Source organism: Leuciscus leuciscus, assembly GCF_965113295.1.
Source record: "Leuciscus leuciscus genome assembly, chromosome: 2".
Classification (NCBI taxonomy): domain Eukaryota; kingdom Metazoa; phylum Chordata; class Actinopteri; order Cypriniformes; family Leuciscidae; genus Leuciscus; species Leuciscus leuciscus.
Genome location: NC_138726.1, coordinates 21218989 through 21235536, shown reverse-complemented (window position 1 = coordinate 21235536; position 16548 = coordinate 21218989). Strand labels below are relative to the sequence as shown.

Genomic DNA, 16548 nt, shown 5'->3' with positions numbered 1-16548 from the left:
GAGAAAAGGCGGAGCCCGTCTCTAACCCTCCGCGAGATCCATTTGCGAACCCCACAATACCAGCTTCCATGCTTCCTCCGCAACACGGGGCCGGTACTGCGAGGAACGCGAGCCTGAACACCCTCCTCAAAGAGTGACAAGCGGGAACGGAGCGAGTAAAGCGATAGTAACTCGCAATGCTCGTAGTCAGCGCCCTCGAGCGCTGACAGATCATGCTCCGTTCCAAACAAACAACACATACATCGTGTGTATCCCCACCCGTAAAGAAAGAGGGCAGGGAGGAACACATGATCTAAGGTTGTTTGTTCGCCATAATATCTATGCCTGTGACTGATATAGTGACAGACAACAATAAATATGACAGACAGTAACACAGAGCGCTTGCTGAGGCACAGAAGCTAGCGCGGTTCTAAACCGGATGTCCTTTATCCTTTCCTGGTCGTCACGTCACCCGCCCGTGACGCCCACTCTCGCCATTGGACTAGTTGACATAGGTCCCAGCCAACATTTGTATGTGGGACCCATATGGGTATGAAATGGGCTGAAAAATGGGCCCCATGTAGGATTGTCCGCGGGTTCCATAATGGCCCCATGTTAACTGCCCAGATGGATTTCATGTAGGATTGCACTTGGTACTAGGCGGGACCCAAGTGGGCAAAATGCACAAGACCCATCTCTGTCCCAGCTTTAACCCAGTCGACATTTATATGTGGGGCCCATGTGGGTTTGAAATGGGCTGAAAAATGGGCTCTGTATGGGATTGTCCGCGGGTTCCATAATGGCCCCATGTTAATTGCCCAGATGGATTTCATGTAGGATTGCACTTGGTACTAGGTGGGACCTAAGTGGGCAACATGCACAAGACCCATCTCGGTCCCAGCTTAACCCCGCCAACATTTGTATATAGGGCCCATGTGGGTTTGAAATGGGCTGAAAAATGGGCTCTGTATGGGATTGTCCGCGGGTTCCATAATGGCCCCATGTTAATTGCCCAGATGGATTTCATGTAGGATTGCACGTGGTACTAGGTGGGACCTAAGTGGGCAACATGCACAAGACCCATCTCGGTCCCAGCTTAAATCCACCAACATTTGTATATGGGGCCCATGTGGGTTTGAAATGGGCTTAAAAATGGGCTCTGTATGGGATTGTCCACGGGTTCCATAATGGCCCCATACCAACTGCCCACATGGATTTCATATAGGATGGTACTTATAAACAGGTGGGCCCCAACTGGGCTACATGCACAAGACCCATCTTGGTCCCAAATTTTGTTTTTTAGTGGGTACTACAAGGTTACTATATGGGCAGAAATACGGGCTGTAAGTGGGTTTGTCCATGGGTTCCATGTTGGCCCCAGCAACTTACTCATTTAGGTTTTATGCAGGATTTCACAGGGCTTTAGGTGGGGCCCAACTAGGAATCAAATGCATGTGGCCCAACTAGGGATCATCTGGGTTCCATCTAAATGAGTAGCAACACCACACAAACAAGTTTTAAAGCATTAGAGCACACAGTAAATTTTATTGAAATTACCCATCATATTATGCTATATTCTGAAATTCCAGAGACAATATTTAAAGAAGCAGATTTATGTCAGATTAAAGAGTATCTCTTTAAAGTTATATACCTAATTGTTAAAATACATACTTTTAACCTGTATTTGACCCAGTCTTTACTGAAAGCTTTGAACATTTGAACAGGAAATAAATTGGGGACAGTTAGAAGAAGCAGCAATTATACATTTATCAGTACAGCTTACACTGCAGACAGTCATGTGTGCATTCTGGACACTGTCCTCCTCCATCTCTTGTCCCAGACTATTTTGAGAGTTCCCTCTCAGTTTCTTGCCAGTTGATCTGTGCAGTCTTCTTAAGAGCCTCTGCAAAACAAATTAGTTTTTTTAGACATTATTATGATTGAATAATAATTTAGATATTATTATTATGATTTTAGAGAAGTCATGTTACTTACACATGTCACAATACCTTATGAAAGAATAACAACTTTTACTCAGGATAAAAAACAAAAACAGCATTAAACTTCAATTGGAATGGTCATGGAATTGGAATGTCACTGGAAGGGCATTTGGGAAAATCAGAGAATTACTTTTTATTTATTCAGAATATTCTGATTTAATTTTGTATTAATAAAACCAGTTTATAAAGTATGAATATGCGATGTGTTTGAAAGCATCAATTCATTCATTGATACAAGTTAACCATTAAAAAAATATATAAACAAAAATAATAAGAATACATTATTTGTCTAAAGTCACAATCAGATTTTCAGTCCATGATAGAATGGGCCGACAAAATGATGCATAATTAAAGTATTTAAAAAATGTTTTATTGCTAATGATTTATGATTGCTTTTAAAGTAAAAATATAAAAATATTATTCTTTGTGTCTTTGGAAAATAATTGAGGTGATCACAGGTGGATGATTATTACATTTCCAGGATGGCTCCACTTAAGAGTCACAGTTTTAATAAGTCAGAATTAAGTTAAAATGAGAATCCCAATTCTTTTAGTGTTTCAGACAGAGATCACGATTCTGAACAGATAAAATAACAACATAATATGTAATTTACTAGAGGATCTGACAAATGTTAATTTCTGCAGTCGATTTAAAATGTTTAATCTAAAAAAAAAAAGTTTGAATGAATGATTTAATGACTAAAATACGCATTTCATTACTGGATGAATCAGCGTTTTTGAACGAATCTCTAGAATTAATTATTAAAGTTTCAAGTGTCAAGTTTCTTGCAAAAGTTTTTTTAAAACAACGGAGGAGGGTTAGTTTGTGACAACAGCAGGAAACTGCATATTACGTTCACATCAAAAGATTAAATCAGATTTGAAGATTGTGACTTATAAATGCACATTAACCCGATGACTTAGCATTCATGTAAAAACTATGTTCAGATTCATCAATCAGAATGATTTCATTCTGATCGAAACAAAACATTTCCATGTAAATGTGGGTACTGACAGCACCAACGCAGATATAAATGTTCACTAAAATTACACGGAGAATACACGGTATAAAAATAAATAAAACTTGCGTGCAAATTAATTCATGTAATGCGGAACTACTGTTAGATATGCGGGTTCTTTAGGGACACCTAATCTGTAGCCCCGCCTTAGCTCTGAAGCAGGCTGCGATGTAAAGATTGCAATGCTGGAATATGTTGTGTGTGTGAGATAGAGAGAGAGAGAGAGAGAGAGAGAGAGAGAGAGAGAGAGAGAGAGAGAGAGAGAGAGAGAGAGAGAGAGAGAGAGAGAGAGAGAGAGAGAGAGAGAGAGAGAGAGAGAGAGAGAGAGAGAGAGAGAGAGAGAGAGAGAGAGAGAGAGAGAGAGAGAGAGAGAGAGAGGCACGATCAAAAAGTCACAAAGTGCTTACTTAAATTTGTGTGTGTGTGAGAGGTGCGATCGAACAGTGTAAACATAAAAACATACTCCATAATTTTGTTTATATAGGACATTATTCAAACTGCAAAGTGTTTAAGTTATTGTTAATTAAAATTAAAATTAAGGAAAACAAAAATATTAAAGGTCCCGTTTTTCCTGTGTTTTTGAAGCTTTGATTGTGTTTACAGTGTGCAGTATAAGGCCCCGTTCACACCGCAAGTCTTAATGCTCAGATCCGATTTTTTGCTCAGATCCCATTTTTTGATTGGCTGTTCACATTACCTTTTAAAATGTGACCTATATCTGATTGCAGTGTGAACTGTTTGAGGTTTCAAACTTACCCGCATGCGCAAAAGAACAACAACAATGACATCAGACGCAGCACGCGGTTGCACTAAAGTTCGGGAGGTTATGGAGGAAGTAAGCATATTCACATTTACAGTGCTATGCATAAGTTTAGACACCCATGCTAAAGTTGACTAAAAAGAGGAATACAAAAATCATCTTTTGGAAATTTAACTTAATGCCTTAATTTAAGAAATTAGGAAAAATCCAACCTTTAAGGACACCAATTTTCTTGTGAATGAATAATGTATCGTAAATAAATAAATGTTCTTCCTTAAAATATAGGGTGCATAAGTTTGGACACCCCTATGTTAAATTCCCATAGAGGCAGGCAGATTTTTATTTTTAAAGGCCAGTTACTTCATGGATCCAGGATACTATGCATCCTGATAAAGTTCCCTTGGCCTTTGGAATTAAAATAGCCCCACATCATCACATAGCCTTCACCATACCTAGAGATGGCATGGTTTTATTTCAGTTAGCCTAATAGCTGGTTTGATTTGCATTGACAGATGATCTTATGGAAAGTACTCCATGCCAATCTCTAGGTATGGTGAAGGCTATGTGATGATGTGGGGCTATTTTAATTCCAAAGGCCAAGGGAACTTTATCAGGATGCATAGTATCCTGGATCCATGGATTCTTTCAGATGAATACAATTGGAGTTATATTAATAAACACATTGACGCTTCCAAGCTGCATGTTGGAGCTATTTAGTGTTGTGTTTAGATTTCGTTATGATAAATTTATTCATTTTTTGATTTAATTATGATTAAATTTCTGTTAGTGTTTTGTTAGTTTGTTATTTGTTTTGTTTGTTTCATGCACGCTAGGGGGCACTATAGGTTATTTAGGTAAGCGCACGGCAGGGACTAGTATGCACCAGGTTAGGCATATGGTTTTTTACCGGAGCGGGAGAGGCACAGGAAATTTGCTTTGTTCTGTGTTTGCTCGACTTCAACCAAAAAATAAACCACGTTTTGTTGAATTTTAATACTTGCTTGGACCTGATGTTTTTCCCACCCGCGTACACCAAAACCTACGGTGCATCAGTGGCTTTTTGATTTTGTTTTGATTTGAACTTTGACTTGAGATGTTTGTTACTTCGTTGACAAACGGCCACTACAAGAAGTAAAAAACCCGCCTTTGAACTCTTCAAAATTGGACTTATCGGATCGTTTGGATGTGGATTTATGGACAAAAGACATTAAGCAGTCTAAGATTCAGCCGAGGTGGCGACAATGGCGCATTCTGGCCCAGATCACACAAGACGTTCAACCTTCTCAAAGACACCGGTAAGTCAGTGATACAACTGTTTAGAGCCGTAATGGAAAACGGCCAAACGAGTGGAGTTTGACAGTATTTCACAAGGAATTGGTTGAATGTCACACGTCTACCTTTACGCATGGCCATGTGCTTTCATTCATGCATAAAAAGTCCGGCAGTGTGTGTTTGTTTAACGAAGAGGATCTGATGATCAATAATCATCGTGTGTTTTGCAAACCTGGGGCCTGTTTCAGAAAGGAGGTTAAGTGAAAACTCTGAGTATGTTAACCCTGAAATGAGGGAAACTCATTTGAAACTCAATTGAGGGGGGATAAGAATACCCGTTTATACTTGGATATAAACTTGTATTCTATAGGCTACTCCACATAAATGTGAAAAAAAATCTGAATGTGTAGATTGTGTGATGTGTAGACACATAATATTAACATTACCTCTCTGTGGCAGCAGAAACTCTTTATCCTCATTGTCATGTGAAGATGAGGCCCTTGGATCTTCGGGAGTGACTGGCTCTGAAGTCCCTCCAGGAATTCCCTCAGCCAAAAATGCTGCTGCACTGCTAGACACTGGATGCTATTTAGTTATTTATGTCAAATGTAAAGTCAGGTAGCCTACACCCATGATATGCTCAAGCCTTACCTAATTGAATTATGTTTTTATATTTCATTTTCAGCTGCTGCCATGTTCTTTTAATGCCTGCAGGATTGTACCTACATGAAAATTAAAATTAGGTTGAATAACATACTGTTCTTTCACCTCTGATATTATAACAGTTGAGTAAGTTACTTGTATTACTAACTACAAATGACATCTTCAACAGTGTAATTAGATTAATGTCTACTTATTACTAATTACTAAATCCCATATCAACCTCAACCACTTGAACAATACAAGGAGAGACAAGAAACTGCACTTTTAATGCTTTCAAATAAACAATATACAATTGCATGAATTATTCTTGAATTGACCAAAGTGTGTAGAGGGAGAAGGTTACATTAAAAATATACCTTTTAAAAATGTATGTTAAATATACAGAATTGTTCTATAGTCTAATGCAATTACATCAGATTTTACTTTAAATTACAGAAGAATTAAGAGTAATCCCTTTAATTAAATTGCAGTATTTAGATTACTTGGTAATTAATTACACCCAACACTGTATAACTAATTAAAATGCAGACCTCTTTATGTCTGGCGCTGTTGCCATGGTGACTCATAATATCTGTACTCCATTGATAATGGCTTTTTATAGTTGTGATGCACGCGCTTAACTCAGAGTCAGTCAACTCAGAGTTGATTGAACTAACTCATATTTCAGCTGTTCTGTAACCGAAAACTCAGAGTTTCCCATCTCAGGGTAAGTCAACTCAGAGTTCAAGTTTTAACTCAGAGTTGGTTGAACCTCCTTTCTGAAACAGGCCCCTGCTCTCTTGTGCGTCAATGAACTGCGTGATTTGTTTGCAAACAAAAAAGGAAAATAAATAAAAGAAACGGAAATGTCCGACGTTGGTGCAAACGATACTGAAAAGCCTAAAAGAACTGTTAAAATGTCTGCTAAAGGTATAGAATATAGTGTGATGACACTCCAGGAAAAAAGGAGTGAAAAATGCAAACAGGCCAAAAAGTGTATGAAACACATGAATGAGTTAATGACATCAAAGGAAAATGTTGATTCAATAAAGAATGAGCTTTCTGTGTTTGTAAGGTGTTGCGAAGACGCACATGATGTCCATAAATCTTTTATGAGTCTACCTTTGCCCAAAGATGAAGTTGAAAGACAAAGTAAATATTTCACGGACAAAATGACAGAATACCGTGATTTCACTGAGAAGGTAAAAAACTGGCTCTCTGACGCGCATGATTCACGTGCTGAGCAAAATAAAGATACTCCTGATGATCAATGTAATGCTGATGAAATAAATCCTGAAGATAGTGTCTCCAACGTTTCAAGTGTAAAAGCGAGCTTTGAAAAGGCACACTCTCAACTATCACGGACTTCTTCGACGTCATCTGCGCGCATTAAAGCGGAGGCCAACAAGGCAGCTCTCGAGGAGCGCATCGCTGCGCAGAAAAGGAAACATCAAATTGAAGCGCAACAGGAAAAACTAAGGAGAGAAATGGAGCAACTTGAGCTTGAAACGGAATTGGCAGCAACAAACGCAAAGCTTCATGTTTTGGAAACCAGGTCACAATGTGGCTCAAAATGTTTAGACGGCATGAATTCTTATTATAAAAGGAATAAGCCACGAGGAGTGAGTGATTTAAATGCCGACGCCAACACTTTTGTCCCAGATATCATGAATGGCAATGGTTATGCTCTTGGTTTGTCTGCTTCTGGACTCCAACCATCAGTTGTTAAGCCTAAACAAAGACAAAGTAAACAAATTGATGAAATGACATTAAAGTCTGATGCTCCAGTTCATGTGATGCAAACTGTAAACGAAGTGCACATGGGACATGCTCACCATCAGACCCAAGTTTTGACTGACAACTATCAAAATGATGTTTTAAACATTATGCAAAAACAAAATGACATTGCTGCTTTGCTTGTCCAACAAAATCTGTGCGCTTTCCTCCCATCTAAGGAACATCTCTGTGTTTGATGGAGACCCTCTCCAATACAGAGCTTTTATCAGAGCTTTTGAAAATGGGGTGGAGGCTAAAACAGATAAATGGAGTGATCGTTTACATTTTCTTGAACAGTACACCAGGGGGCAGCCACAGGACCTGGTGCACAGTTGTCAGCATTTACCATCAGAGCAGGGATACCACAGAGCCAAAAGTCTTCTTGCAGAGCACTTTGGAAATGAACACAAAATTGCTGCTGCATATATGGAAAAAATACTTAACTGGACACCTGTTAAAAGTGAGGATATTAAAGGGTTGCAATCATTTTCTTTGTTTCTGCGTGGATGTGCAAATTTAATAGAACACTTGATGCACATGAAAGAGCTGGATTTACCATCAAACATGAGGAGTATCATCTTGAAACTTCCCTACAAATTAAGGGAAAAGTGGAGAAATGTTGCTTGCGATCTGCAAGAACGAAGAGGTGATAGAGCAACGTTCACTGATCTGGTAGGATTTATAGAAAGACAAGTCAAGATTGCTTCTGATCCAGTCTTTGGTAACATCCAAGACCTACAGCTCACCAACTCCAAAACATCCAATGCCAGTCACTTCAAACAAAGGTAAAGAGGGAGCAGTTTTGCCACCAATGTCACTGCAGTCAAAGAAGGAGTTATAACTCAACATACAGGAAACAATGCCAGATACTTTCCTCTTAATTGTCTGTTTTGTACACAAGGTAATCATTCATTGGATCAATGTTCACAGTTCAAAATGAAGGTACACAGGGATAAGATTAATTTCATTAAAGAAAAAGGAATCTGCTTTGGATGTCTGAAAGTGGGCCACATGAGTAAAGATTGTAGAAAACGTTTGGACTGCAATGCTTGTCACCAAAATCACCCAAGTGTCCTTCATATAGAGCGGCAGGATAAAGGAACATCCTCCAATCAACAGTCTGTGAGCTCAACCAATGCTTCACCTTCAGTGTCTCAGACTTGTGGCCATATTGGGGCTGGTCACAAAGATGCCTCAATTTTTTCTATTGTTGCAGTCAAAGTCAAGAGCCAGAGGAGCAACAAAACTGTGCAGACATATGCTTTCTTGGATCCCGGGAGTTCAGGAACGTTTTGTACAGATAGTTTGGCAAGAAGATTGAATGTAAAGGGTAGAAGGACAAGTATTATGTTAAGAACAATGGGTCAAAAGAAGATTGTAAATGCTCATATGCTGTCCGGTATTAAAGTGTCTGGGATAAATATGAATGATTTTATTGAGTTACCTGGCGTCTTAACGCAAAAGGATATGCCTGTTTCCACACTCAATATTCCACGACAAGAAGATTTGGAAAAGTGGTCTTATCTCAAGGCTGTTAAGCTTTATGACATTGATGAAGGCATTGATTTGCTCATTGGAACGGATGCACCAAAAGTGATGGAGCCCTGGGAGCTAATCAATAGCCAGGATGAGGGACCTTATGCTGTCAGAACCAGAGTTGGTTGGGTCATTAATGGTCCACTTCGTGGTGGGAGCAACAGGAATAAAAGTGACTACTCTGCTGTAACATCAAACAGAATCTCTGTTGAACATCTTCAGGAAATGCTGGTTAAACAGTTTAACTATGACTTTAATGAGAGGTCATCGGATGAGCAGCTTGAAATGTCCAGAGAGGATGTAAAGTTTATGAACGTCATGAACAACACCACAAAGTTAATTGGAGAGCATTATTGCATTGACTTACCTTTCAAGGAGGAAAATCCCCTGCTGCCAAACAATCGTCGCGTTGCAGAACAGCGCCTCCAGAGCTTGAAAAGAAAGTTTGTCAAGAATGGTCAGTTCAAGGAACAATACATCACATTTGTAAATGACATGGTGAAGCAAGGATATGCTGAGCTTGTGCCTTTTGATCAAGTAAAGCAGAGTGATGGAAATGTTTGGTATCTTCCTCATCATGGGGTTTATCATCCCAGAAAGGGCAAGCTGCGAGTCGTTTTTGACTGTGGAGCAGCATACAGAGGGACATCACTGAACTGTCAGTTGTTGCAGGGCCCTGATTTAACAAACACTTTAATCGGGGTCCTTGTTCGATTCAGACAAGAGCCTTTTGCAGTGATGGCCGACATTCAAGCAATGTATCACCAAGTTCATGTTTCTGGAAAGCATATCAACTTTCTCCGCTTTCTCTGGTGGCCTGGTGGAGATACTTCACATTCTCCAGAGGAACATCGCATGAAAGTACATTTGTTTGGAGCAGTATCTTCACCAAGTTGTGCAAATTATGCATTGAGGAGAACTGCAGTTGATAATGCCCAACATTTCCCTCATGAAGTGGTAAATACAGTCAAAAGCAATTTTTATGTTGACGACTGTTTGAAATCAGTGGCCTCAGAGGAGGAAGCAGTGCAACTGGTTAAGGATCTGACTGCACTTTGTCACAAAGGAGGATTTAATCTTTCCAAATGGATCAGCAACAGCCGAACAGTGTTGCTGTCAATTGCTGAAGACTGTAGAGCAAAGGAAGTGATGGAGCTGGATTTGGACACGGACCAACTTCCAATGGAGCGAGCATTGGGACTACAGTGGTGCATTGAAACCGACAAATTCAAGTTTAGGACCTCATTACAGGAACAGCCACAGACCAGAAGAGGTATTTTGTCGGTGGTCAGCTCACTGTATGACCCCTTGGGTGTTTTAGCCCCATTTACTATTCCAGCCAAACTGTTGTTACAGGAGCTTTGTAGAAGAGGCTTGGGGTGGGATGAAGCCATTCCTCATTCCCTCTCTAAAAGGTGGTTTGAATGGTTGGAGGGATCTCCAGAAGATGGCTGAGTTCAATGTGGATCGCTGTATTAAATCCAGAGATTTTAAAGATCCTGACACAGCACAGCTTCACCACTTTTCTGACGCCAGCCAAGTCGGATATGGAACAGTGTCGTATTTGAGACTGAAAAAGAACGACAGAGTTCAGGTTGCATTTCTGTTGGGAAAGGCCAGAGTTGTTCCACTAAAACAGACAACGATTCCTCGACTGGAACTCACAGCGGCGGTTCTTGCAGTCCGAGTTGATAAAATGCTTCAAAAGGAGTTGCAACTGAAACTGGAGAAGTCAGTTTTCTGGACCGACAGCACAACTGTTCTTAAATACATCTGTAATGAAACCAGGAGATTTCACACTTTTGTCGCAAACAGAGTTTCCTTCATCAGAGATGCAGCAAGTGTTCATCAGTGGAGATATGTTGGATCAAAGGAGAATCCCGCAGATGATGCATCAAGAGGAATGAGGGCAGAGACTTTCCTGAAAGGCAGGAGATGGATAAATGGTCCAGAGTTTCTTTTTGAGCCAGAGGAGGTTTGGCCTAAGTTGGATGCTGAGCTCGATGCGATTCCTGTAAATGACCCAGAGGTCAAAAGGGATTTGACAGTAAACTCTGTTGTTGTGGATTTTGAGTGTGCTACAGATCGCCTGCTTTGTTACTTTTCATCTTGGAAAAAACTAAAAAGGTCCGTTGCTTGGTTGCTGAGGGTTAAGAGAGCTCTTGTGTTATTGGGACATAAGAGGAAGGAGTTGTGTGCCTCTGCAGACTTCAACAAGGACGAGCTGGAGACTCAAGGACCTGCAGTGGAAAGGAAAGTTCAGAGCTTTAAAGCCATGCTCAAAGGACAGAGTCTGATTCCTGAAGATTTTATGAAAGCAGAACATGCAATTATTCAGTATGTACAAGAACATAAGTTTAAAGCTGAAATTGCATTATTGAAGAGTGGCTGCAAAAGTGTTTCCAAGGGAAGTCCGCTGTACAGACTAGATCCTGTGATGGATGATGGAATCCTCAGAGTAGGTGGTCGGCTGGGTCGAGCAGCAATGCCAGCAGAATCCAAACATCCTGTCATTCTGTCTAAAGATCTGCATGTATCCATACTGATTCTGCGCCATATTCATCATCAACTGGGGCATGCAGGAAGAAATCACATACTGGCTAAGCTGCGTCAGAGGTATTGGATTATTAATGCAAATTCCGCTGCCAGGAAGGTGATATCTGAATGTGTGGTCTGCAGACGCAATAGAGGAAAGCTTCTTGAACAGAAGATGGCAGACTTGCCTGAGGAAAGGGTGTTGCCTGATAGAGCCCCTTTTACGGACGTAGGAGTCGACTATTTTGGGCCTATCGATGTTAAAAGAGGCAGGAGTCTTCTTAAAAGGTATGGAGTGTTATTCACATGTTTCACCAGCCGTGCTGTGCATTTGGAGGTGGCACATACGCTGGATACAGATTCCTGTATAAATGCTGTCCGGCGGTTCATCTGTAGACGAGGCCCAGTTTCCTCCATCAGGTCTGACAATGGTACAAACTTTGTCGGAGCCAATAGGGAGTTGAAAGAAAGTCTGGCTGGGTTAAATCATGGAAACATTCAGAGAGCTTTTGTTGAGGATGGCATAAAGTGGAACTTCAACACAGCTGCAGCTTCCCATCACGGCGGTGTGTGGGAGCGCTTGATTCGTTCAGTGAAGAGTGTTCTCACCTCAGTTCTCAAACAACAAGTTCTGGATGATGAAGGACTCCATACTGTGTTCTGTGAGGCTGAGGCCATATTAAATGACAGACCAATCACAAAGGTCTCTGATGACCCAGATGACCTGGAGGCACTCACACCTAGTCACATTCTGACGTTAAAAGGCAAGCCAATCATGCCACCAGGATTATTTGACCACAGTGACCTGTACATCAGGAAGAGGTGGAGGCAAGCACAATATATGGCAGAACTTTTTTGGAAAAAATGGATTGCTGAATACTTACCAATGATGCAAGAGAGACAAAAGTGGATAAGACCAAGGAGAAGTCTCACTCCTGGAGACATCGTCCTCATTGCAGATGCCACCGCCCCAAGAGGATCTTGGCTGATGGGGAAAATTTTGGACGTGAGAGCAGATGCAAGGGGCCTGGTGCGTTCTGTGCGCCTTCGGACAAGAACCAGCATTCTGGAGAGGCCAGTGACCAAGCTCTGCCTGCTGCTGGAAGCAGGGGTGTGACTCCATGGACTCTCTCTCTTTCTTGCTTTTTCTCTCCCTTTTTGTCTCTATCTATTTTTGGTTTTGTTTTAGGCTCACCACGAGGAAGATCGGAAACCGAAGCTGATGTATGATGTGCTATATCTAGTTGTAGGTTAGGGTTGAGTGAATAGCTCCTTTGGGAGATTGACGTAATTGTGATTTAATGCACAATTAGGGGCTGGAGTGTTGGAGCTATTTAGTGTTGTGTTTAGATTTCGTTATGATAAATTTATTCATTTTTTGATTTAATTATGATTAAATTTCTGTTAGTGTTTTGTTAGTTTGTTATTTGTTTTGTTTGTTTCATGCACGCTAGGGGGCACTATAGGTTATTTAGGTAAGCGCACGGCAGGGACTAGTATGCACCAGGTTAGGCATATGGTTTTTTACCGGAGCGGGAGAGGCACAGGAAATTTGCTTTGTTCTGTGTTTGCTCGACTTCAACCAAAAAATAAACCACGTTTTGTTGAATTTTAATACTTGCTTGGACCTGATGTTTTTCCCACCCGCGTACACCAAAACCTACCATCAGTGGCCTACCAAAACCATCAGTGGCTTTTTGATTTTGTTTTGATTTGAACTTTGACTTGAGATGTTTGTTACTTCGTTGACAAACGGCCACTACACTGCATAATGGCAGTGGATCAAAACTCATGGCCTTGCTCCAGAAGGGCTTTATTAACCCAACCCCATAGTTAATATAACTCCAATTGTATTCATCTGAAATAAGAAAGTCATATACACTAACGATGGCTTGAGGGTGAGTAAATCATGTGGTAAATCATGGGGTAATTTTCATTTTAGTGAAATTTACTACTACTCTAAGTCAATTATGTAAAATCTAATTTTGTAAATTGTATTAAATTAAGTCACATCAAAACACCTCACACATAACAAAAGGTTAATGTATCCATACCAGAAGTGACAGTGCAATCCTCCACCAAATTGCCAGTACTCATCTGGATCCTTGGTCAATCTGGGGTGGGCTGATAAGTCCTTAAAAAGAAAGATTTAATTTGTACCATTCCTTTAAACAATATTAAATAAAATTTAAATAACACACACACACACACAGACACAGACACACTGTGGACACACACCCGGAGCAGTGGACAGACGTTTTTGCACATACATGTCATGTCACATCACACAATTGTAGCTTTGAAAAAAGCTAATTGGTACACCAAAATCAAACAGACCATCTAATAATTTTACCTGTAGCCACATTTATCCTGTTATGACACGTCTGAGGGTCTTTCCCTTGATGTTCTTTAGTGAACTAAATAAAGGACTGATGATGGTGGTGACATGTTCTCCTTTTTTTTTCACTTTAGAGGAAAAAAAGACAAAAGGATAAAAAAAGTTACTCAGATTTGTCACTGGTAGATGAAATGACTTTTGATGATGAGAATAGCCTAACACTTTTAACTACATAATATATTAATCCCAATGTAAGGGTTAGAAGCAATGGTTAAAATTGACTTGCATCTTACTGAAGTTGATAATCGTGGTGGATTTGTCTCTCTGTTGGGTGCCTGTTCTCCCCAAAAAATCTTCTTCCAGTGCTTGAGATATACATCTATATGTAAATGACTGTTTTATCAGTCACTTACTCATTCGAATGCTCCTTCCCTAGAAATAAAATAAAATAAATTAAATTAAATGCAATAGTTCCACTTTAGCAGAATCAAAAACACTTAACCTCAGCACTACTTCCAGATAACTAAAGTGCATTAAATACAACATGTGTTGTTCTTATTGACTTTAAGTATATGTTTTAGGATACCAATTACCAAAGTACAATTGCAGGGTATTTATATTAAGTACATACATATGTAAATGCATTTGTAGTAAACTTAGCATAAAATAAATGTTTCAAATATATTTTAGAATTTTTTTTCCAATAGGGTTTTCATGTGTTTGAGTTTTAGACTAACTGACAACACTGACATCAGAGACTTCAACGTTAAATAAGTGCTAATACGCTAATCGCGATTAGCATCTTACTGTAATCAAATCAATGGTACACACGTAGGTACACACACACACACACACACACACACACACACACACACACACACACACACACACACCTGCAGGTGGTAGTACGTCCGTTTTCCGTGAAAGTTAACTTACACAGAACATTTCTGGGAAGTTAATGAACTCCATTAACACACGATTTGTTTACCTGCATTATATATTATACCATGAACTATATTAACATTCGTATCTACTTATTTTAATGTAACACCTAAACGTTTAAATATATATTAATTGATCTCTGTTTTTCTAAAATGATAGTGGATATAACTTATAGGACATGAACACGAAACATAACTTTACATAACGTTAGGCCTGTAATAGAGACTGAAAAATGTTCTCTTACCTGATATCGCCAAAATGTTTGCAGGACTCACACATCCAGACCGACCTTCCTCTGTGTTCACATATCAGCTTCTGTTCTTCTCCGTTTCCATGCCACAACGCAAATTAGTTTAAAATAATAATTTAACAGGCATAAGGAAAGACCGTAATCTTGCCGAGCAGTAGCACACACACGTCGTCATCAACACAAACTGACGTATTTTCAAACTTGACCAGTAAAAAGGCACGCACGGTTGTCATTGGCCAGTCATATTAACCAATCATGATCAAAGAAGGTGGAACAACCAATAGCAATTGTTTCAGCGTGGTAATGGAAAAGATTACTTTTCTTTCTTTTTTTTATTTTATTTTTTTTAAGAAATGTGTGTTTAGTTTTATTTGTAGACTATATTATTTAATTAGTTAAAATAGTGTTTTGATGACAGTGTGAATAAAAATGCAATCCTGCATGGTAAGCTAGGCAAACACAAAATTGTAAGTCCAAACAAAATCACACAAAGCAAAAAAGTTTCTGCTGCACTTCTCTCTTGAGATTGAAATTATATTCATTATTATTATTATTGTTAATAATATGATTATATTTTACATAAATTTAGATTTGTGAAGTGGTGTTTGGATCAAAATATCATACTAAAATAAAATAATAATTAGAAATAATAATAATTCAAAGATGATGTATTCCTTGAAGACATGACATTGATTCAACAATATGATTTCTGAATTTACATTGGATTTTCCCTTCAAACCATGAATTTCCATTCTATCTTTCTTTACTTGGGCTATTTCATCATCTGAACTGATGTGCCCCTTTCAATAATCAAAACCCTAACCCTAACTCCAATATTCAAAATCTCTAGAATTACATTGACTACGTTTACATGCAGCCAATAACCCGTTCAAAACCGGGATATTAGCAATAACCCGGTCGCGCACGGCCATGTAAACACCGGCAAAAACCCGGATATGCTCATATCCCGGTTTTTAAAAACCCGGATATTATACCTGGGGTACCCCCTTTCTAACCCGAATATTTGGTCATGTAAACGCGTATCGGCATATCCCCATCAAAAGGGACATTGATTTGTGTTCTGCGCATGTTCTATTCGCAAGGAATCTTGGTCTTTTGAGTAGGGACGGCGCATACAGAAACCCGCGTGCAGTATTCCGGAAGTAAACAAGAAGTAGAGGTAAACATGGCGAGACGCAGCACAGCACCACACTTTTGGAGCGAGGAGGAAAGCGCAAACAAAGGCGATCGCTATCTGCCCCGAACTATTCATTATCCGCATGCTGCTGCTGTTGTTGTTGTCTTTGGATACAGGAAAAAAGAATCGGAAATGACGCATATTGCGTCTTAAGGAAGTCCGTACGTCCAGACGCTAACCGCGCGTCGCCGTTTACATCGGGATATTGTAAATTCCATGTATACAGGAGTAACTCTCTCTGCTCACGCATGTAAACGCGTTATTCCGAATGTTTCAGAAACCCAAATAGTGACTCTAACCCG

At 39.7% G+C, this 16548-nt stretch overlaps 1 long non-coding RNA gene across 4 annotated transcripts; it reads right to left on the bottom strand.

The window, feature by feature from the left end:
- Nucleotides 1–866: 866 nt before the first annotated feature.
- LOC309490461 lies at nucleotides 867–15183 on the bottom strand. Of its 4 annotated transcripts, none has more exons than XR_014202691.1 (6): nucleotides 15043–15183; nucleotides 14150–14288; nucleotides 13872–13984; nucleotides 13573–13652; nucleotides 1514–1882; nucleotides 867–930 (listed from the first exon to the last, which is right to left on the bottom strand). It is a non-coding gene; the product is annotated as an uncharacterized lncRNA (long non-coding RNA). The 4 variants fall into 4 exon arrangements; XR_014202692.1 differs by lacking the exon at nucleotides 867–930 and adding an exon at nucleotides 1110–1124; XR_014202694.1 differs by lacking the exons at nucleotides 867–930; nucleotides 15043–15183 and adding exons at nucleotides 1110–1124; nucleotides 14750–14784.
- Between the last annotated feature and the right edge of the window lie 1365 nt (nucleotides 15184–16548).